Source organism: Nerophis lumbriciformis, linkage group LG19 (assembly GCF_033978685.3).
Source record: "Nerophis lumbriciformis linkage group LG19, RoL_Nlum_v2.1, whole genome shotgun sequence".
In the NCBI taxonomy this organism is placed as follows: Eukaryota; Metazoa; Chordata; class Actinopteri; order Syngnathiformes; family Syngnathidae; genus Nerophis; species Nerophis lumbriciformis.
In genome coordinates, this window is record NC_084566.2 from 21,486,070 (window position 1) to 21,510,685 (window position 24,616).

Sequence of the window (24,616 nt, forward strand, 5' to 3'; positions counted from 1 at the left end):
TGCCTTCATCTAGCTCAGGGGACGGCAACCCAAAACGTTGAAAGAGCCATATTGGACCAAAAAGACAAGAATCAAATCTGTCTGGAGCCGTAAAAAAATTAAAAGCCGTTTATAAGTCTTATAATGAAGGCAACACATTATGAAAGTGTCTATATTACCGATAATAGCATACTATCAAAATTACTATGTGTCAAAAGCTGAAGCAAATCTTTGTTGACAGAAATGTTGAAATTTGATATTTATTCTACACATTTGTACAAGATTAGAAAACATTAGTAAATCAGAGGCTACTCAGAAGGTAAGATAACTCCTGGAAATTACTGGATTTTAATGGCCAATGTATAGATGTATGTCTCCAAGTTAAAGGAAACGGCAGGCTGTCTTCCTTTAATAGATTTATTACAATCTTTGGCAAGCTTGGTAATGTTTGCTGTGGTCTGGAATAACATGACACACGAACAACTATCTGAAATGCAGCCAATATTACATACAAATAATGTGTCATGAGTATTACAAAACTAAATTATATACACAGAGGATAAAAGTAAAGGATATTAAATGAGCTCAAATATACCCACAAATGAGGCATAATGATGCAATATGTACATACAGCTAGCCAAAATAGCATGTTAGCATTGATTAGCTTGCAGTCATACACTGACCAAATATGCCTGATTAGCACTCCAACAAGTCAATAACATCAACAAAGCTCACCTTTGTGCATTCACGCACAGTATAAAACTTTTGATGGACAAAATGAGACAAAGAAGTGGAAGATTTTATATGTAAACAAACTATTGCGTCACAGTCCACACTATGGTGAGTTCAAGTACCGCCAAAATTAGTAGGACAAAATGATGTTCACCAAATACTCTCATAAGTGAAGCATGCACACAAACATATTAAACAGTGGGCTTTCTAACAATTGGGATGGTTTGTGTCATGTTTGTCCTCAAACAAAAAAAATACTAAAACAAAACAATTATTTTCCCTCCATCTTTTTCCATTTTCAATCCTTTTTAAAAAATGCTCCAGGGAGCCACTAGGGCGGCAACTAAAGCGCCGCGGGTTGCTGATCACCGATCTACACTATATTGCCAAAAGTATTTGGCCACCCATCCAAATGATCTGAATCAGGTGTCCTAATCACTTGGCCCGGCCACAGGTGTATAAAATAAGCACTTAGACATGGAGAAAAATGGGCCGCTCTCAGGAGCTCAGTGATTTCCAGTGTGGAACTGTCACAGGATGCCACCTGTGCAACAAATCCAGTTGTCAAATTTCCTCGCACCTAAATATTCCAAAGTCAACTGTCGGCTTTATTATAAGAAAATTGAAGAGTTTGGGAACAACAGCAACTCAGTCACAAAGTGGTAGGAGTGTGAAATTTGGTGGAGGAGGAATTATTGTGTGGGGTTGTTTTTCCAGGAGTTGGGCTTGGCCCCTTAGTTCCAGTGAAAGGAACTTTGAATGCTCCAGGATACCAAAACATTTTCGACAATTCCATGCTCCTAACCTTGTCGGAACAGTTTGGAGCGGGCCCCTTCCTCTTCCAACATTACTGTGCACCAGTGCACAAAGCAAGGTCCATAAAGACATGGATGACAGAGTCTGGTGTGGATGACCTTGACTGGCCTGCACAGAGTCCTGACCTGAACCCGATAAAACACCTTTGGGATGAATTAGATCAGATACTGAGAACCAGGCCTTCTCGACCAACATCAGTGTGTGACCTCACCAATGCGCTTTTGGAAGAATGGTCGGACATTCCTATAAACACACTCCGCAACCTTGTGGACAGTCTTTCCAGAAGAATTGAAGCTGTAATAGTTGGACCAACATCATATTGAACCCTATTTGTTAGGAATGGGATGGCACTTCAAGTTCATATGTGAGTCAAGGCAGGTGGCCAAATACTTTTGGCAATATAGTGTAGCTGTTTCCCCAAATGGCAGATGGTAAGATAGGTAATTATGACTCAGGTGGAAATAAGGGGTCTCACCCATCTACTTGACTGATTGGTTGATTAATCAAGGAGTGTGTCCCATTACTTTTGTCCCAGCAGTGTGTGGTATTCTGCAGATTGTAGAGGCGCACATGCTTCCCAGCGTGTGATTATGGTTGCTTCAATCAATACGCTTCTCCTTTGGCAGCGCCCACCAGGCCGCTCAGTGTTGCCTGTATTTTCAGTCAATTTCCAAGAACTCGAGCCTGCACTTAAGAGCTGCCACCCGCCAACACACACCCGACAGCCCTCAACACCATACACCTGTGAAGAACCGCCATTATCATCGGAGGCGTTGATGTCGCTGCTGAAAGGGAGGCTGCACTGAGTCGATGGCAGCGAGAAATGAACGGCGTCCTCTGAAGAGAGTCAACCGAGCGTAATCCTTGGCTCGGTCTCTCCAGGCGGGTACGAGAGGGTGTTATTGATCACAAATTTGGAAGCACTTGATTGGATTTTGAAGACCTTTGACAGCCAATGAAAAACACATTGCGTGACAATTTCTACAGCCTCACAAAGGCACCGGCAATATTTTAGATGAGAATACAGACCACGTGTACGGGCTTTGATTACGGGCTGCTGACAGCACAGGCTAGAGAAACCATCTTCTTTTATCTATTTGTCGGGGAAAATATACACTTCAGTCGCCGGCTACTTCTGAGAGCCACTCATATCTATTCCGGCGTGCTTTTTTATTTTGTTTGATTTTTTTATTTATTTTAAAACGCGATTTTCCCCACGCACTGCTTCAAAAAGGAGCATCTTCAAACCAACCTGAGAGAGGATAATATCGTCCTCTCGGCTGGATTTATTATTTATTGCGTCTGTGTTTGGTGTGAGGTTAGACCTCGTGGTCTCCGCTCCAGTGTGCTAAAAATAGAGGCGGTCCCAGATCTCCTGCATGAATGACAGCTCTCCTTTCAGTGTCACGCAAAAGAACTTTCCTAGAAAGTTAACCCGTACATACATGCCGTGAGATGATGTGATTTCAAAATAAAGGTCTCACATGGAAAGCAAGATCTATCAGCTGCATGGAATCATTAGATTGGGTTGTTTTTCTTCTGTACATCCTGAAATATTCCCACTTCCTTTCAACACTGGAACAATGTGCGTTTGTTTCCATTTGTGGAAAAGAGTGGACTTTGTTGCGCACAAAGCAGTGACATAACACTCCAAGATAAACATTCACCTCAGGGTACTAAATTAAAACAAAGTGCTATGGTACGCGTTTTAAGAGGCCCCAGACTGAATTGCAATATTTTCTCTCCATCTGAATATGTTTATGTAGTATTGGCTCACTTTGATATTTTCCTAGCAAATAGCGAAGGCGATTCTGTCTGTGTTGTCCCCAAATTTAAAGAGCGTTGTTGTGTAAGCCAAGAAAAAGAACCAACAGTCTGGGTCTTTGTTTTTTGAGACTTAACCCTCTATATTCTTGATCTGATCTCCCTTCTGCACTGAAGTTTGCTGTCAACTCAACTCTAATGAGGGTGGGGGACACAAAAAATGGAATCTTACATAAAGTCCCACTCCAGAAGAGAGAACAGACTATGTCTGAACCATAAAGCCACCTCCAAACAACCACCAAAGCAAATTTGAAAACATGATTTTAACAATTTAGGCTTTTATGTTTTACAACTATTTAAGCAAGGAAACAATGCATTACAGGTAGTCGTCAGATAACAAATTATTTCTGTTCCTATGACGATTTTATGTGTAAATCACATCTTATTTACATAATAACATATAAGAAATTTCACAGGAAAATAGTGGATATTTTATGTACAAAAATCCCTTATTTTTTGTTTATTTGCGCAGAAAGCTCGCTCAGATGGTAACTCGATTAAACAGTATACATGCGAGAGAGAATCTAGGTTTGTTCATCCGATCTTTAAAAAGTCTAAAACAATCTAATGAAGGTGTTTACTTACATGTGTGTTAAAAACTGCTCCCAAGACATTTCATGCTATAATTCCAATTTTTTGTGCACATAACTGGAGGACGAATCAAACAAGTCCAAACTGCTTTGGTCGAAACTACTTTAGTATAGCTCAATTTACAAGCTTAATTGGTTCTGTGACAAAACTTTTGAATAAAAACACTGGTATTTAAAATCATTGTGAAATGAATTGGTTCTTGACCTGTCCAAAACACTACAATTTTAACATATAACATGACTTTTAAGAAGAAAAATTAACTTTTAGATAATAAATATTGTATAAAAAAGGAACACAATAGAATGTACTACAAATTACTTTAGTCGTTTTTGAAGTATTAATAATGTGCAGCATTTATCTTGGAGAGTGGACTTCTACAGTATCTCCTTCCAGCTGCTTCTCTGTCAAACACACACCATCAGCAACTTTTCCATATTTTCATGGATACATGTCTACTGTTTAGATAGTATTTAACATTCTTAGCTAGCATTAGACTCATTCTACTTCAGTATGGTGCAGACTAGGGTTGTCCCGATACCAATATTTAGGTACAGGTGCCGGTACCAAAATGCATTTCGATACTTTTCGATACAATACGATATTTTTCATTACTTTTCAAAATAAAGGGGACCACTAAAAAAAATTCATTATCGGCTTGATTTTAATAGAAAATCTTATGATACATTGAACATCCATCCATTCATCCATTTTCTACCGCTTATCCCGTTCGGGGTCGCGGGGGGTGCTGGAACCTATCTCAGCTGCCTTGAACATATGTTTGTTATTGCAATCAAAGAAGAATTTTGTCATAAAAGAAGACAGTGAACATTCGAGACAACTTCTCTTTTAGTAGTAAGTAAGCAAACAAAGGCTCCTAATTTGGCTATTAAGTCATTTCTTATTCTATTATTTTGTCCAAATTATGATGGATTATTAATCTACTTGTTCAATTACTGGTAATATCTGCTTACTTTCTGTTTTAACATGTTCTATCGGCACTTTTGTTAAAATGTATTAAACACTCATTCCTTTGTTGTTTGGATACTTTACATTAGTTTTAGGTGATACTACACATTTTGGTATCAGTCCAACACCAAGTAGTTACAGGATCACACATTGGTCATAATTAAAGTTCACCCGTGTCCAGGGACATATTTCCAGAATTTATAAACAATAAAAAATGTTAAGACTTTGTTATATAAAAAAATATATCGATGTACTCATTGTAGTATCGACTAGACACGGCTCTTGTACTTGGTATCGTTACAGTCGATGTATGTACAAATCCACCCAAGCGGCAGCTTGTTGTTAGCTGTTCGCTATTGTATCCTCCTACGGTGTGTAGTGAAGCATGTTTAGCTATTCCTCGTCATGCAAGGATGATAGTTGTAAGAAACGTACTTTATTTGTCACCATGGATGCGAGGATTAGTGATTTAGAAGTAGCTAAAACACTGCCGACTGCAAATGTATGTTAGCCGTTAGCTAGCCATGTTTTAAAGCACCTCTTGTAAAGCGCCGCTTCAGTGTTTATAGCTTCACCTTTATTGGTTGTTTTGTATCCTATGCGCCTCTTATGTCTCCACAGCTTGTCTGCTTGTAAGTACTCAAGACGTGTGCGTCTGCTTGTATTACTGGCAATGTCATGACATGGCGACGAAGCGCCATAATGTCCGTAAAAAAAAAATAATGCCGGTATTTATTTCAAAGGCAGTATAGTACTGTTTTTAATTCATTAGTACGGCAGTACTTCATTAGTACCGATATACTGTACAACCTTGGTGCAGACTAGCTGTGATACGCTCCAATTGCTTTGTATATTGCTTTATTTCCTTAATTCAATAGTATCACTTCTCCCCAGCACTGTCAATCACACTTAACTTCGTCCTTCTCAGGCGTGGAAAAACAAAGCTATGTTGATCTCTAGCTATTAGCTAATGCCAACTTTTAAGACCAGATGTTTTGAGCGGATCTTACTGGGTTGAATGTGACTGTAGACGTTGCCCTCTTGTGGGTTCCCCTGATCGCGACAGACCTTCTTGAGAGGCAGTCAGGTGCAATAATATTTTTATTGTGCGCACACGCGCCAGGTCAGCACTCTTTTCAGCAACTTTTCAGTCTTTCGGCTGCTATCCCTCTTGCGGCGTGGTCTCGGGCGCATGTGTCGGTTGTCTGGCTCAAACTCCAACTCCAACTACTGTGTCTCGGTCCGGCTGCTGCTAATAAGCATGGCAGGTGATTGGATGATTATCCCCAGCTGGGTAATCCAATCACCTGCCAGCTGTGCTTACACACCCCGCTCTGCGGCAGGCCCACAGACCACGCCCCCCTCCACAGTGACATTTACTGTACTACTACAACTAATGGCGGAGATGCTTGTAACTGAAATTTTAGCTAGCGACTTTAAGCATAACAATTAGCCGGGGAACAGCTTTTATTTCAAAACACTCTTAAATTGCGGTAAGTCTGCATGTTCTTAAGTATCTTAAGACAGTGCATCGTAACAAAAAAACATTGTAACACGATGGGTTACAAATAGAGGACTTCCCGTAATAACACTAACCCGCTACTTTACACCTTACATAGTAAAACATAGATAACACTATCGTAGTTGTCATATAAAACTACAAAAAACACTTAATTGAACACATTAGTTAGAATAAGACTTGCTAACAAGCACAAAAATTATGTGAATAAGGATCTTTGAAGTTAATGGTGCCTTCACAGCTGTGGAAGTTACCCATGCCTTGGGCACTAATACACCCCCATACCATCACAGATGCTGGCTTTTGAACTTTGCGCCCATAACAATCTGAATGTTTCTTTTCCTCTTTGCTCCGGAGGACGCGACGTCCACAGTTTCCAAAAACAATTCGAAATGTGGACTCGGCAGACCACAGAACACTTTTCCACTTTGCATCAGTCCATCTCAGGTGAGCTCGGGCCCAGCGAAGCCGGCAGCGTTTCTGGGTGTTGTTGATAAATGGCTTTGGCTTTGCATAGTAGAGTTTTAACTTGCACTTACAGATGTAGCGACAAACTGTAATTACTGACAGTGGTTTTCTGAAGTGTTTGGTTTTTGATGCAGTACCGTGTGAGGGATCGAAGGTCCATAATATCATCGCTTACGTGCAGTGATTTCTCCAGATTCTCTGAACCTTTTGATGATATTACGGACCGTAGATGGTGAAATCCCTAAATTCCTTGCAATAGCTCGTTGAGAAATTATGTTCTTAGACTGTTCGACAATTTGCTCACGCATTTGTTCACAAAGTGGTGACCCTCGCCCCATCCTTGTTTGTGAATGACTGAGCATTTCATGGAAGCTGCTTTTATATCCAATCATGGCACCCACCTGTTCCCAATTAGCCTGTTCACCTGTGGGATGTTCCAAATAAGTATTTGATGAGCATTCCTCAACTTTCTGTCTTTTTTGCCACGTGTATATATATACATATACATATACACATATACTGTATATATATATATATATATATATATATATATATATATATATACATATACATATACACATATACTGTATATATATATATATATATATACATATATATATATATGTATATTACACTTTTTTCTCTGTTTTTTGACATTCTAAATAGTAAAAAAATGCTTAATGCTTACTTCATTTTCAGACGAATGCCACTCTGCGCATGTTGATTGCATAGCAGAGATGTCCCTGCTGCAAACACAAGATTATAAAGATCGTTTAATAGCCTCATGGTGGCTTGGATCGAGGGCAACTGGATTTAGTGGGTACTAGGATATATTTAATCCGTCATCCACGGGGGCAATTGAGGGAAGTATACAGTTAATGTTCTACCAGAATCTTCCCGAAGAGGCCACGTGGGCTCCTTGGGGCACACTTGTTGTCGTTCCTGCACAGAGACGAAGAGTGTGCTACAAGCTCGTAAACAAGCGACCCGACGCACATCAGCTCCATGGGTAATGCAGTTAATGCGCCGGAGCTATCATCAGCCTGCAGGCCAATTAGTGACTCAGCTCGGCTGTAGGACTTTCAAATGTGTGTTAATGTAGCCGAAGTGTCAGTCAATTTGGTCCAATGCAGCCATGATAACGGAATGTTTTACGCCCATGAATATGAACAGGGGTAATATTCAATTTTCATTCATTGTTATACGGAATACTAATTTAGGTTAATTTATTTTCATTGCATCTAACATTTAATTTTTTAACATTTCAATATTTAAAGTTAAGAAGACAAATTACCTTCCTTAACATCTGCATAGTAAGGACATATATAGTAACATGTATTATTTAGAGGAACAGAGCTGCACAAACAATGCATTTACAAAACACAAGGATATGATTAATGACTACAAACAGAGACCTAAACCCTATGAACTGCTGAGGCAAGATTGATTATTACTGAAATAATCTTATCATAGAATGTGCTGCTTGTGGTTTAACTTTATAATTGCTCTTTTTCCATCCTGGGAACTGCCATGGCTTTCGAAATGGTGATAACATTGCCCTTTTTTACCCGCCTCGATGCCCACAAAGCTGCGGCTAGCTTGGTCTAAACAATAAGCCGGGATATGGATGGAGAATTTCCTAACGCAAAGAAAACCCGCAGTATTCCTGACTGCGTGGAACAAGGGCGTTTATGGAATCATCCTTTGATTTTTTTTTTTCTTCGCACAATAAAAGGCTCTCCTCTCATAGAATGGAGATTATCCTTTGAATTTCAAGCTTTTGATCATAATGAGCAAAACCACTTAGTAATGACTCGGGATGCATTCACTGCAGAGTTCCCCGCTATACATGAATGCTGAAACACCCAACATTTTTATGGATGCTTTGTCACACAAGAGAACATGGTTCAAAGAGAAACAGTGACTCCAGTCCTCTGAGCGCCGTTTCCCTTTGGGGCCTCTATGGCAGTGCAAAGCCACAGAGATCACCAATGACCAGAAAAATGCAAACGACACTTTCATAATCCAGCGTTAGTTTGGAACCCGAGAGAGGCGGACACTTTATTTACATACAAGTGGTTTTAAAGCGTAAGTTACAAACTTTATTAGCCTCTTTTCATACATTAACGAGCTAACGGCAAAACATCTCGTAAAAGGATCCATTTGCAAACGTTCAATTTGCAATTTGGATGTTAATCACACGCAGCTTGCACTATAGCAGCAACAAACGTGCAAGTGTGATGTTTACTGTTGCTATGTGTGTGTGACCCTGCTAATTAAGGTTTATTAGGTCAGGGCCCGGGGAGGTACTTCAACCGGCCCGCGGGACCATATCAAAATCAACGTGCAACCGATCCGCACGGTAAGATTCTGCATACTAGGAGACCAAGTTAACCTTGGCCTTACCCTTGTTTGTCCAGTAAACACTTTACAATCACAAAAGTTACAAGAGGCCACAGTGGTATGATTATAGATATAGATATCGATCTTATTTTTTCCGTTTTCACACACACACACACACACCCACACACACACACACACACACACACACACACACACACATATATATATATGTATATATATACAGTCACGATCAAAAGTTTACATACACTTGTAAAGAACATAATGTCATGGCTGTCTTGAGTTTCCAATAATTTCTACAACTCTTATTTTTTTGTGATAGAGTGATTGGAGAAAATTCATGAAGTTTGGTTCTTTTATGAATTTATTATGGGTCTACTGAAAATGTGACCAAATCTGCTGGGTCAAAAGTATACATACAGCAATGTTAATATTTGGTTACATGTCCCTTGGCAAGTTTCACTGCAATAAGGTGCTTTTGGTAGCCATCCACAAGCTTCTGGCAAGCTTCTGGTTGAATTTTTGACCACTCCTCTTGATGAAATTGGTGCAGTTCAGCTAAATTTGTTTTTTTTTTTACATGGATTTGTTTCTTCAGCATTATCCACACATTTAAGTCAGGACTTTGGGAAGGCCATTCTAAAACCTTAATTCTAGCCTGATTTAGCCATTCCTTTACCACTTTTGACATGTGTTTTGGGTCATTGTCCTGTTGGAACACCCAACTATGCCCAAGACCCAACCTCCGGACTGATGATTTTAGGTTTTCCTGAAGAATTTGGAGGTAATCCTCCTTTTTCATTGTCCCATTTACTCTCTGTAAAGCACCAGTTCCATTGGCAGCAAAACAGGCCCAGTGCATAATACTACCACCACCATGCTTGACGGGAGGATTGGTGTTCCTGGGATTAAAGGCTTTACCTTTCCTCTCCAAACATATTGATGGGTATTGTGGCCAAACAGCTCAATTTAAAAAAAAATATTAAAGGACACCAAAATCAATCAATTGAATTTGTTTTGACTAGCGCCTTAAGTCATTCAGCGGCTATGAAATTATAAAAGGATGTTGCTGAATAGACAATACATCTAATATTTTCTATTTCTGACTGTCCAAATAAGTTGAAGTGCACACGTAGGACGGAGGATTCTCTGTCCATTGTCTGTCTTTGCAGCGCGAGCACTCCTCTCTCACAGCCGTGTGGAACTTTGTCAGTGTGTACGTCCTCCCAAAACGGTGATGAGTGTTAATAAATCACATTGTATAATATATTTGCATTTTCTCCTCCCAGTATAGTGGGCGTTTTGATTATCAGTATATATTCTACATATTAATGAAGACAGAGACGCTAAATGGATTGCACCCCTTATCCTGCCCACTTAAGAGACACAATCCACTTTGCACACGTTTAGTAGATCAGCTTTGCATGCACTACCAAGTTTGCACATGTTTCAGTACACGCAAACCTTTCGTAAATTAGGCCCTAAATGCATTCCAGAATCAACGGGAGACTGTTGGACGACGACACACTTCCAACTTACTATTGTGGGACCTCTCAGACTTTTACATTTAAACCTACACCTAGACTGTTTGGCTTTGTAAGACTTATGTAGCCAAATGACGACATCTTCAAAACAAAGTAAATGGGGGAGGTGTGGTCTGAAGTACGTTTATGTACTGCAACAACAGTTGTAATGCTTTATTTTTGCTGCCATGGCAATAAACTACATTGAAATGCTCCCTAAACATAACTTATTGTTATTATATCCTGTGAATCATGTAGTTGTAAAACATGTCATAGTGCAATTCCGATTGACTTTCCTATTCTTCCTCTTTCTTTTGTGTGTTTGTGGAATTTGGTTGCAAGCTGGAGACGGGCGAGAATGACAGGATGCCCAGCATTTTTTTTTTGCACTGAAAAAAAAGTTGATGATTGTGTTAACATATGCACTGTACTTGACCACATTGAATGAGACACTCGTCCAAGGAGGGGTTGACACTTTCAGTCATGGGTCATACATAAACATTATTGCACTCAGTATGATGACGTGCCAGTGGAGCAGCATCATTGAGACTGTAAATTTAACTTGTTTCCTTAGAAAATATGCACTCATCTTTTCACTTTCCACCTGGTGAGCGTGACCCAAATCTGCCCCCTGTGGTCAAGACAGCTGTTTGTATATCAAAGACCGCTGACCCCAACTATGTGTTTTGGCAGGTGAAGTGATGTTTCAGGCATTAACAGGTCCACATTACGTGGTTAAGCATTTGTACTTGGACTGACTCCTCCTAAGCAAATAAATGTGTGAATTTGCACCACTGAGGGAGCTCTTTTATTACCAATGCTGGGCAGCTAAAAATAGGCCCAGTGTTTGGGAATAATGAAAGCTCTTCCTGCACTCGGTGCGACAGATAGCGTGTTCAAAAAGGAGAAGCGGCGAGAGGATGAACTTTGGAAACCTGAGGAGAACGTTACCGCAAACTGGCTTCCAGCTGGGCGGATCGTTTTCTCTCGTGTAGTCTCTGACTGTTAGGACAACTTCACATGGTGTTCGGAGGCATAATGACAGGGCGCAGACAGCTTATGAAGAAATTGCATGTTGCCGTGACAATTGGGATGCGCGGACGCCCACAGACGATACATATGTGTGCTAAACCCTTTGTGTGGTTACTGAATAAAATATTTTGATCCTCATTTTTTTGTAGTATTATGCAGCCTGTTGCTGGCTTATCCTGACTAAATATTAGGAATCTGTTGTAACCAAACATGTTGTTGTCCAGTTAGCCATTAACATTACATCATATTTGCCCACAAATGGAATTTTAAAGCTAATGTTTAACAGCTTACAGTAATGCGCTCTCAATGCGGAAGAATGAGTCCACCAACGTAGCTTAATCGCGACCCCAAAAGTCAGCTGGGGGTTTAAGTTTCGAAATCCCTCTCCTTCCATGATTATCTAAAATGTTCTCTGGAACCACCACAGGAGGCACTATGGGATATGTGAACAATACATCCCAGAACCATTGAATCAATTACTATATTACAATGATTATATATTATTACTATAATTACTATATCAAATAAATTACTTAGTACTGTTACCAAAATGTAAATCATGCACTGTATCCGTTTCTTTGAATACAAAAACATATACCGTTTTTTCCGGACTATAAGGCGCACTTAAAATCCTTTATTTCTCCCCAAAACTCGAAAGTGCACCTTATAATCCGGTGCGCCTCATGTACGGAATGATTCTGGTTTTGCTTACCGACCACGAAGCAATTGTATTTGGTACATGGTGTAATGATAAATGTGACCAGTAGATGGCAGTCAAAGATAAGAGACTATGATGGCAATATGACTCAAGTAAACAACACCAACATTTTATATGTTCCATTGAAAATATAGAACATTACACACGGCGCTCAAAAATCTATCAAAATGTTTTAGTACGACTTTGGCAAGTATTATTATGGTGTGTGTATAAGGTAAGACATATCATCTGCCGTTTTGTTTCGCAATATTATGCAAAAGCAACTTTTCTTACTTTCTGGTACATGCTGATCGGTATTTGGGATCTGCATAAATCCTGAACAATTGTGCGAGTCCGCCTTTGTAGTCCGTGCCAACACTGTAGTCGATAAGCTTCTTCTTTTTCTCTATCTTCTTGTTATGGGACATTCATTCTCCGCTGTTGCCATTTCTAATATAAAGTAGTGTAAAGTTCTTATATCTGTCAGTAAACTCACCATGAAAGCGCTAAAATATACCGGTATACTGAGTTTACATCATTCACCCAAGGAACTTTAGTTATTAGAGAGTTCCGGTCAAACGTTTATTCACGGGACACATTTTCCCGATGAGGAGATGCTGCTCTGTTATTGATTTAAATAAAGTCTAAATGTCATTAAAAACAGTTAGCTCCATCCTTTGACACTTTTTCCACTCTTGTCCTTGCACGCTACACCGCTACAACAAAGTTGACGGGGAGAAGGCGCTGTCGCCACGTAAATAAGACCGCCCACAAAACGACGCATTTGGAAGCGACTGTCAGAAAGCGGCTTGAAGATGGTCTGTAAAACATCATCTATGCAACATTTTGACCAAAGAACCACCATTTATAGACCACAAGGAGGTGTTTTCAATTCAGGAAAAATGCGCCCTATAATCCATTGCGCTTTATATATGAAAAAAGATCGAAAATAGACCATTCATCGACAGTGCGCCTTATAAATCCGGTGTGCCCTATGGTCCGGAAAATACGGTATATGGTTACACATAGTTGTTGTTTTACACCAATATATCTGGGTTTAAAAATTCAGGACCATTGACACAATTAATTACTTAGGGCCCGATCTACCAACATCCAAATACTACGCACTAAACAGCGTGGACATCAATAAAATAGCGTGTACTATTAGTGGGCGTGTTGCGTGTGATCTACTAAAATTTCCCGTGCTATTTATAAATGATGCAGACCACTTTATTTAAATTGAATTTTTGTGCGTCTACACGGCTTTCACTACAGAGACACTTAGTCATTTACTGCACATTCATGTTATCACCTGTGGTGTTTTGCTATAGTTTCAAACAAGCAGGAGACATGTACTGTATCACTTTTTATGGGCATTTTAGAAGCAGTCCACTTTTTTTTAGCACTGAAGCTGCGCTCATGGGAGAGAGGCTGCATTTACTGCGCTCAAGACGCAAAACAAATCCAAACTTCAGGAAGTTTTTTTCATATAGGAAATACGTTAATAATGTATATTCTATGTGAAAAACAAACACCATTAAAAGAAACACAATAGGATATCAAAACACATTCATATTATTTGTTTTAATCAGCCCCTTAAGTCACCTAGCATGCAGCTATGAAATTATAAAAGGATGTTGCTGAATAGATGATGTGTCTATATTTTTTATTTCGGACAGTCCGTAGATGTTGACCATACATAGGCCAGAGCTGTTTCACAATCGCCTTCTTTCTCACAGCTATTTCTGCACAACTGCTACTTTGCATGTACGTTTAAGACGTGCTGAATAAAGATGCAAAATAGCGTTCGCGGTTAAGTTTTATTCTTCATAAATCAAACTGCCAAACTGCGTGAGCATAATAATAATATTAATATTAACATTGTGGGCATTCTGATGATCGCCATATATTCTCCTTATTCATGAAGACAGACACACTAAATGGATTGTGCTCTTTATTCTGCTCACGAAAGAGACGTTTAGTAAATCAGCTCTGCGTCTGCTATCAAGTTTGCACGTATTTTAGTACACGCAAATCTTTAGTAGATCAGGCCCTTAGTGTTGCTATCCAAATAAGAAAACATGCAAAAACATTTCTTTAAATCCAAAAATCTACAAAAACAGGTTTTTTGCAAAATTTTTTGTAATGAATGTTTTTCACCAGTTTATCTGAGTATAAAAATACAGGACCATTAAATCAAACAATTGCTTTTTTAAAATGTTGATTTTATATATGCATATCTTTTTAATGTTTTGGGTCATATTGTACCAAAATCAAAGAAAAAGCAAAAAAGAAAATATGGAGATACATGCTTTTTAATGAACTGCAAAATTATTCAATTTGCATTACATAAACAATATATCAAAACACAGCTCTATTATTGTCATTAACATAAATTACATTACAGCAGATTAGACGTTGGTTTAAGTCACACTGCTGTTGTATAATTAATTTTGTTTTTGTCCACATGTTGGGATAAGGATGAGACATTCCGTACCATGTCTTTACAAATGGAGTATCGTGCAAAGATCTGTTTCAGGTTTTCTGGAATTCGAATAAAAAGGGAAAAAAGGTGGCATTACTAACCTGGTCTCCAGAGTGAATTGACTTTTGAAGGACATACTTTTATGGTGTCATCCATCCCAGCTGCCACGAGGCGAGGCACACCCTCATTCACAGCTACGGTCCATTTAGCGTCTTCATAACCTAACATACTGGTGTTTGGACTGTTGGAGGAAGCCAGAGTTTGTTTTGGTTTTAGCCAGCTACCCTCTTGCTGAGAAGCGTAACCATTGATCCACCGTGCCACACTCACTCTAACATGATGGACAACTTAAAAGGTCCCATATTATGCATTTTTTAAACAATTTTAATTTGTCTCAGAGATCTCACAGTAGTAAAAGCAACATTGTGCTCTGCTAGCCTATTCGCTGAAGAAAAACACAATGATCAAACTCACACATCCGTAGCTCACTGACGGATAGTTGGCAGAGTAACAGGGTATCATTTAAGATGTGCAGTTAAGCCTGACTTTTGTAAGTGTTGGCCATATCTCTAGCTATCATATCAAAGGGGAAGCAGGTTTTTCTTTTTGCCACAAATAAATGAGGTTGATCAGCGATGATATTAACATTTAAAAAGTAGGCTTCTTATATCAAATCAAGCACTTTCTCAGCCGCGATCGCAGAAAAGCAACAACGGCTCGTCTTGAAGCCCCGTGAATCGGCAGCCAGCCACGCCTGAGGCCATTGTGTATGTGCCCAGAGCTCCAGCTCCATGACCATGGCATTAACAAACTTTTTCCCGGGCTGCTGCAGCCTGTGCCTCGTTTCACTTCAATGGAGTCTACCTCGCCGTGCGTTAAAGACAGGTGTGGACGCTTGCACAATACGGTGGTCTGTTTGTCTCCTTGGAGTCGCAGTATCTACTAACGGGTGGCCATCCTGCTAAACAGAGCCTGGAGACACTTTTTCGTCCAGTGCCAACACTTATCTGCATTCTGGCAAGACGTGTTCCCCATTGGAATTCATGCGCCTCCTGCATCTGTGCATGTGTATGAATCCGGTAATTGTGGATTGAAGAACAATTGTTATACCAAAGAACGCTATATTTTTGTAATTTGTCATTTAATATACATACTTGACACTACAAACAACCCAAAACCTCAATTGATTGTAACGTAATGATCGTATTTTTTGGACTATAAGGCGCACTTAAAAGCCTTTCATTGTCCCAAAAATCGACAGTGCGCCTTATAACCCGGTGCGCCTAATGTACGGAATAATTCTGGTTGTGGATACCGACCTCGAAGCTATTTTATTTGGTACATGGTGTAATGATAAGTCTGACCAGTAAATGGTAGTCACACATAAGAGATACGTGTAGACTGCAGGATGACACTTATAAACAACACCACAACTTTAAATGTTCCATTGAGAATATAGAACATTCCACACGACGCTCAAAAATCTGTCAAAATGTTTTAGTACAACTTTGGTAAGCTATGAAGCCGCACCGCTTGATGGATTGTCAACATACGAGTATTATTATGGTTTGTGTATTAGAATTGCAAAATGGCACCCATTAGCAGACATGTTATCTGCTGTTTTGTTTTGCAATATTATGCAAAACCAACTTTTCTCACTGCTGTATTTGAGATCTGCATAAGTCCTGAAAATTAGCGCCCGTCCGTTGTTGTAGTGCGCGCCAACACCCTAGTCAACAAACTTCTTGTTATGAGACATTCATCCTCCACTGTTGCTATTTCTAATATGAACTAGTGTAAAGTTCCAACTTGTATCTCGGTAAGGAAGCACTAAAACATACAGGTATAGTGGGTTTGGATAATTCACCCAAGGAACTTTAGTTATTAGAGTTCCGGTCTGACGGTTTTTCACGGGACACATTTCCGGCGTTGTTGCACGAGTGAGCCACGGATGAGAAGATGCTGTTCCGTTGTTGATTTAAGTAAAGTCTGAATGTCATTAAAACAGTTAGCTCCATCTTTTGACACTTTTTCCAATCCTGTCCTTGCACGCTACACCGCTACAACAGACCGCCCACAAAACGGCGCATTCTGAAGCGACTGTCAGAAAGCAACTTGAAGATGGTCTGTAAAACATTAGCTTTGTAACATTTTGAACAAAGAACCAACATTACATGTTATGTAGACCACAAGGAAGTGTTTTCCATTTAGAAAAAATAAATAATAATATGACCCCTTTACTCCTCTCTGAGCTGCCACCTTACCGTGGTAGAGGAGTTTGCGTGTCCCAATGATCCTAGGAGCTATGTTGTCTGGGGGCTTCCATGCCCCCTTGTAGGGTCTCCCAAGACAAACAGGTCCTAGGTGAGGGATCAGACAAAGAGCAGCTCGAAGACTTCTATGGAAATGCAAGAACCGAGACTCAGATTTCCCTCGCCCGGACGTGGGTCACCGGGGCCCCCCTCCGGAGCCAGGCCCGGAGTTGGGGCACGATGGCGAGCGCCTGGTGGCCGGGCCTGTCCCCATGGGGCCCGGCCGGGCACAGCCCGAAGAGGCAACGTGGGTCCCCCCTCCAATGGGCTCACCACCCATAGCAGGGGCCATAGAGGTCGGGTGCAATGTGAGCTGGGCGGTAGCCGAAGGCAGGGCACTTGGCGGTCCGATCCTCGGCTACAGAAGCTAGCTCTTGGGACGTGGAACGTCACCTCGCTGGGGGGGAAGGAGCCTGAGCTAGTGCGCGAGGTAGAGAAGTTCCGGTTGGATATAGTCGGACTCACCTCGACGCACAGCAAGGGCTCTGGAACCAGTTCTCTCGAGAGGGGCTGGACTCTCTTCCACTCTGGCGTTGCCAGCAGTGAGAGGCGACGGGCTGGGGTGGCAATTCTTGTTGCCCCCCGGCTCAGAGCCTGCATGTTGGAGTTCAACCCGGTGGACGAGAGGGTAGCTTCCCTCCGCCTTCGGGTGGGGGGACGGGTCCTGACTGTTGTTTGCGCTTACGCGCCAAACAGCAGCTCAGAGTACCCACCCTTTTTGGATTCACTCGAGGGAGTACTTGAGAGTGCTCCCCCGGGTGATTCCCTCGTTCTACTGGGGGACTTCAACGCTCATGTTGGCAACGACAGTGAAACCTGGAGAGGCGTGATTGGGAAGAATGGCCGCCCGGATCTGAACCCAAGTGGTGTTTTGTTATTGGACTTTTGTGCCCGTCACGGATTGTCCATAACGAACACCATGTTCAAGCATAAGGGTGTCCATATGTGCACTTGGCACCAGGACACCCTAGGCCGCAGTTCTATGATCGACTTTGTAGTTGTGTCGTCGGATTTGCGGCCTCATGTTTTGGACACTCGGGTGAAGAGAGGGGCGGAGCTTTCTACCGATCACCACCTGGTGGTGAGTTGGCTGCGATGGTGGGGGAGGATGCCGGACAGACCTGGCAGGCCCAAACGCATTGTGAGGGTTTGCTGGGAACGTCTGGCAGAGTCTCCTGTCAGAGAGAGTTTCAATTCCCACCTCCGGAAGAACTTTGAACATGTCACGAGGGAGGTGCTGGACATTGAGTCCGAGTGGACCATGTTCCGCACCTCTATTGTCGAGGCGGCTGATTGGAGCTGTGGCCGCAAGGTAGTTGGTGCCTGTCGTGGCGGTAATCCTAGAACCCGTTGGTGGACACCGGCGGTTAGGGATGCCGTCAAGCTGAAGAAGGAGTCCTATCGGGTTCTTTTGGCTCATGGGACTCCTGAGGCAGCGGACAGGTACCGACAGGCCAAGCAGTGTGCGGCTTCAGCGGTCGCGGAGGCAAAAACTCGGACATGGGAGGAGTTCGGGGAAGCCATGGAAAACGACTTCCGGACGGCTTCGAAGCGATTCTGGACCACCATCCGCCGCCTCAGGAAGGGGAAGCAGTGCACTACCAACACCGTGTATGGTGCGGATGGTGTTCTGCTGACCTCGACTGCGGAAGTTGTGGATCGGTGGAGGGAATACTTCGAAGACCTCCTCAATCCCACCAACACGTCTTCCTATGAGGAAGCAGTGCCTGGGGAATCTGTGGTGGGCTCTCCTATTTCTGGGGCTGAGGTTGCTGAGGTAGTTAAAAAGCTCCTCGGTGGCAAGGCCCCGGGGGTGGATGAGATCCGCCCGGAGTTCCTTAAGGCTCTGGATGCTGTAGGGCTGTCTTGGTTGACAAGACTCTGCAGCATCGCGTGGACATCGGGGGCAGTACCTCTGGATTGGCAGACCGGGGTGGTGGTTCCTCTCTTTAAAAAGGGGAACCGGAGGGTGTGTTCTAACTATCGTGGGATCACACTCCTCTGCCTTCCCGGTAAGGTCTATTCAGGTGTACTGGAGAGGAGGCTATGCCGGATAGTCGAACCTCGGATTCAGGAGGAACAGTGTGGTTTTCGTCCTGGTCGTGGAACTGTGGACCAGCTCTATACTCTCGGCAGGGTCCTTGAGGGTGCATGGGAGTTTGCCCAACCAGTCTACATGTGCTTTGTGGACTTGGAGAAGGCATTCGACCGTGTCCCTCGGGAAGTCCTGTGGGGAGTGCTCAGAGAGTATGGGGTTTCGGACTGTCTGATTGTGGCGGTCCGCTCCCTGTATGATCAGTGTCAGAGCTTGGTTCGCATTGCCGGCAGTAAGTCGGACACGTTTCCGGTGAGGGTTGGACTCCGCCAAGGCTGCCCTTTGTCACCGATTCTGTTCATAACTTTTATGGACAGAATTTCTAGGCGCAGTCAAGGCGTTGAGGGGATCCGGTTTGGTGGCTGCAGGATTAGGTCTCTGCTTTTTGCAGATGATTTGGTCCTGATGGCTTCATCTGGCCAGGATCTTCAGCTCTCACTGGATCGGTTCGCAGCTGAGTGTGAAGCGACTGGGATGAGAATCAGCACCTCCAAGTCCGAGTCCATGGTTCTCGCCCGGAAAAGGGTGGAGTGCCATCTCCGGGTTGGGGAGGAGATCTTGCCCCAAGTGGAGGAGTTCAAGTACCTCGGAGTCTTGTTCACGAGTGAGGGAAGAGTGGATCGTGAGATCGACAGGCGGATCGGTGCGGCGTCTTCAGCAATGCGGACGCTGTATCGATCTGTTGTGGTGAAGAAGGAGCTGAGCCGGAAGGCAAAGCTCTCAATTTACCGGTCGATCTACGTTCCCATCCTCACCTATGGTCATGAGCTTTGGGTTATGACCGAAAGGACAAGATCACGGGTACAAGCGGCCGAAATGAGTTTCCTCCGCCGAGTGGCGGGGCTCTCCCTTAGAGATAGGGTGAGAAGCTCTGTCATCCGGGGGGAGCTCAAAGTAAAGCCGCTGCTCCTCCACATCGAGAGGAGCCAGATGAGGTGGTTCGGGCATCTGGTCAGGATGCCACCCGAGCGCCTCCCTAAGGAGGTGTTTAGGGCACGTCCGACCGGTAGGAGGCCACGGGGAAGACCCAGGACACGTTGGGAAGACTATGTCTCCCGGCTGGCCTGGGAACGCCTCGGGATCCCCCGGGAGGAGCTGGACGAAGTGGCTGGGGAGAGGGAAGTCTGGGCTTCCCTGCTTAGGCTGCTGCCCCCGCGACCCGACCTCGGATAAGCGGAAGAAGATGGATGGATGGATGGATGACCCCTTTAATGCGCCCTATAGTTCGGTGCGCCTTTTGTATGAAAAAAACCTGACGAGACCTGCTCATCGGCAGTGCGCCTTGTAATCCGGTGCGGAAACGATAAAAAAGGTAATTGAAGAAAATTTAGAACCTTTAACATACAACCTTTAACAGCAACCTACCATTTCAACCAAGCAAATTCCCATACACAATGAAAATAGCAACTTTTTAATTTTGTATCTATTTTTTATAAGACTGGAGACTGAATAGATGATGACATGAACTGGAAATCTCATATCAAAAAGATACAACATAAGGTGGCAAGAAAAATATCAATAATGAATAAATCAAAATATGTACTGGACCAAAAATCACTCCATATTTTCTTTTGCTCACTAGTGTTACCATATCCGAGGTATTGTGTAGAAATATGGGGAAATAACTACAAAAGTACACTTCATTCACAAACCATGTTGCAAAAGAGGTCAGTTAGAAGAATGTTTACGTTGGATATGAACATTTAAACCCTTTATTCATTGAATGAAAAATACTAAAATTCAATTATTTAGTGCATTTTGCACACTGCTTAAATTGAACTATAACCTGCTACCCATGAATGTACAAAAATCCTTCTCAACAAAAGAAGAGAAATATAAGCTTGGAGGAAAAACTCATTCAAAACATTTCTATGCACGTACAAAACCTTCAGTATCATTATGTGGAATTAAATCATTGAATGGATTAAGCAAAGAAGGCAAACAAAGTAGTCATATGAGAAAAAAAATATGTAGCTGTATGCATATTCGAAATAAACTTAAACCATAAAACCATAACCATAATGTGTGATTAGGTCAAGTTGTGGTGTCCAATTGATCCAGAACATGGATGTTTTTTATAGCCCCTCCAAAAAACATAACAAATGTATGAATAAAGCTAAAGGCAGCATGTAATCAGGAAAAGAGGAAATGTTAAAACTAATAATGAGCAGAAAAATATTTGTCTTTAGATACAGTATATAGATAACGTTTATTTAGCCTTTTTGCTATTTACGTACGAATAACTTGATGACGTCACCTCCAGGACCCCACCCGGAGGAAACGCTATGTTTTTACCAAACATAATGAATAATAGTGATCAATAGTCATGATTTCAATAAAAATAATAATGATTTTTATTATTTTTAGACTACAGAAAACGGCGAATGCTTTTGGACTGACAAAGCAGACTGTATCAGTTATTGTGTGCCATGTATGTCGCGGACTCAACGTCTAGGTCCAGAGTATATAAAGTCACCAAAAACGAATGGACAATGAAGGTGAAGGCAAAAGAGTGAGAAGTGTCCTGACGAGATATCTAGATCCCTAGATTGATTGATGTCAAATGTTCTTTATCACATTGTTTACTTTCACATTAAAGATTTGATTAATTTATGACGGCTCAAGTGTGATTCACTACAATAGGGCCCAACAGCCCACTGGATTCCAGTTTATTGAAGTACCACAACACTGGATATTGTTCAGATAAGTTAAATTGAAGAACTTGCACACAAAGCAACACTGGAGGTGACTATGACGTGCGCATTTTCCGCGCATGCGTACTAGGTCGCGTTGCGCCGGCGGACGGAGTGTGGCGAGGGTCTAAACAACCATTGTGTGTGTGTGGACAAGGATAAGATTAGGTGGGCTTTACCCTGGATAACCTTAGTGTAGAAGGGGCCTAAAAGTGGAGTAAACAATAGGGAGATAATAGATTGTTCTCACGTGTCGTGCTCAAAGCAGGTTCTGGAGATACTGTCACTACTCAAAAGGACCTTGGGAAACTATCAGGAAATAACCAATAGCTTTAGAAATTCAAGTTGCCAAGTATCTAGCGAGCTAGAGTAGTTACCATTCACTTGAATGTACCTAAATGCACTCTTCTTACAGCCAGGACTCAATGTAATGCTTTCATACATGTTTTTTGGACTGAGGAAGCCAGAGTTTGTTGTTTTAGCCCACAAGCTCAGGGAGACCAGACCTCCACATAAAAAGGCCGACATGGTGACAGATATCTAACATGACTGATGACCAGTTTAGCAAACAAACCAAGTATTTATCTATATTCATCTACCTATCATCAGATAGCTATCTATCAAGATGTTAACAAATGAAAGCTTTTTCATAAAAACAGGCTCCTGGGACATATATTACTGCTATAACATAACATTATAACATATTTTTTCTGTAAAACAGGACAAAATTAGCTACAGTGGAACTGTAAAGACAGACACATGCTAACGTTAGCTTACCCTGTCGCTGTGCCTTCGTTCTGGATGCTACAATATTCCACTCCACTGTCTCTTTTTTTAATGCAGCTTCTTTTTGTCCTCCATGTTTGTTGTTCCGCAGTTCAGCGTGACTGTTAAGACTAATTACCCTCAAGCTAGCTATAGCGGTGATATTAGCCTGAATGCTCTTAAATCCACTCTTCTGACTGGTAAAACTATATTTTAATTTAGCACTAACATACATGTAATGATGTAAGATACATAATTTATTGTTTTAGCCCACAAGTACAGGGAGGCCAGACTCATGCACATAAAGGCCTACATGGTGACTGACATCTAACGTGGCTGACAACTGGTTGACAAAAAACTAAGTATCTATCTGTGCGACTCCTCAGGCTAATAACCGAGCTAGCTAAATGTGAATGTAACTGAATTCAGTAGGATTACTGCCAGGACTCCACTCCAGTTGTGTGCTAACATACATGTTTTTTGGACTGGGTGAGGAAGCCATAGTTTGTTGTTTTAGCCCACAGGGAAACCAGAGCCCCATATAGAAATGCCTACTTGATGATGGACATCTAACATGATTGATGACAAACTAACTTCTTACTCATCTGCTTATTTATCTATCTATCTATCATCGGAAAGCTAACCATCAAGAAAACTAAAGCTAGCCAGCTGTCACATTATAGCTTACTACTACTTCTAATAACTACTAATAATTTCCTGCCTGAATTAAGGTTGCCCAGATTGATTCATGTATCCATAGTATTTATATCAAGTACAGTATACAGTAGGGTTGCACGGTATACCGGTATTAGTACAGTACCGCAATACTAATGAATCATATTCGGTACTATACCACCTCTGAAAAGTACCGGTCCGCCCTCAGACAGAAAAGAGAGAACGAATGCATTTTGGCTTAAAAACTAAGAATAAAGGTGAAACGCCCACTGGAAGAGGTGCTTTAGCTAACAGCTAAAGTCCAGCCCCAGTCAGCAGTGTTTTAGCTCCTTCTAGATCACTAATCCTCGCCCCCATAGCGACAAATCAAGTAAGTTTCTTACAAGTATCATCCCTGCAGGACGAGGAATAGCTAAACATGCTTCACTACACACCGTAGCTCACCGGCGTTAAAATGTACACAAACGCCATTGGTGGAGCTACACCTAACATACACTGTAATGATACCAAGTACAGTAGCGTATCTAGTCGATACTACTATGATTATGTCGATATTTTGTGGCATCACAACTAGGGTTGCAAATTCCGGGAATATTCAAAATTGGAAACTTTCCATGGGAATTAACGGGAATATATGGGAATTAACAGGAATTAATGGGAAATTAATGGGAATAAACATTGAATGCAACATGATCTTGCAGCATGATTATTAGCTAAAACAACCTGATTTAATGCAAATTCAGTTGAATTTCAACCCTGGACTGTGCATTCCTCCATCACATGTGCAGTGCATTCTTCCATCACATGCACAGATAATTCCCAGCATGCTTCACACTACAGCAGGGCTATTGAGGCCACACTAGTATTTGAGCCCAAGGACTTCATCCAGTCAGGTAAGTTTTGATGATATTACTGGGGTAAATATATTTGATCTATGGTATTTAAGTTTAATAGAGGTGTAATTGCTTGTTACTGTGGGACTGTAGACTACTCTATCAGACTTCCACTCAAGCTAGCTAGCTGTTCCTGTACTTGTTAAATGATTTTGGGGACAATATCTCTAGCTAGCTAGGTTTATGTACC

The 24,616-nt window shown here is 41.8% G+C and overlaps 1 long non-coding RNA gene across 1 annotated transcript; it reads right to left on the reverse strand.

Annotated features, from left to right (window-relative positions):
- Positions 1 to 14,935: 14,935 nt before the first annotated feature.
- LOC133619022 (uncharacterized) lies at positions 14,936 to 23,178 on the reverse strand. The gene is made up of 3 exons (XR_009817381.1): positions 22,871 to 23,178; positions 15,132 to 15,234; positions 14,936 to 15,052 (listed from the first exon to the last, which is right to left on the reverse strand). It is a non-coding gene; the product is annotated as an uncharacterized lncRNA (long non-coding RNA).
- Between the last annotated feature and the right edge of the window lie 1,438 nt (positions 23,179 to 24,616).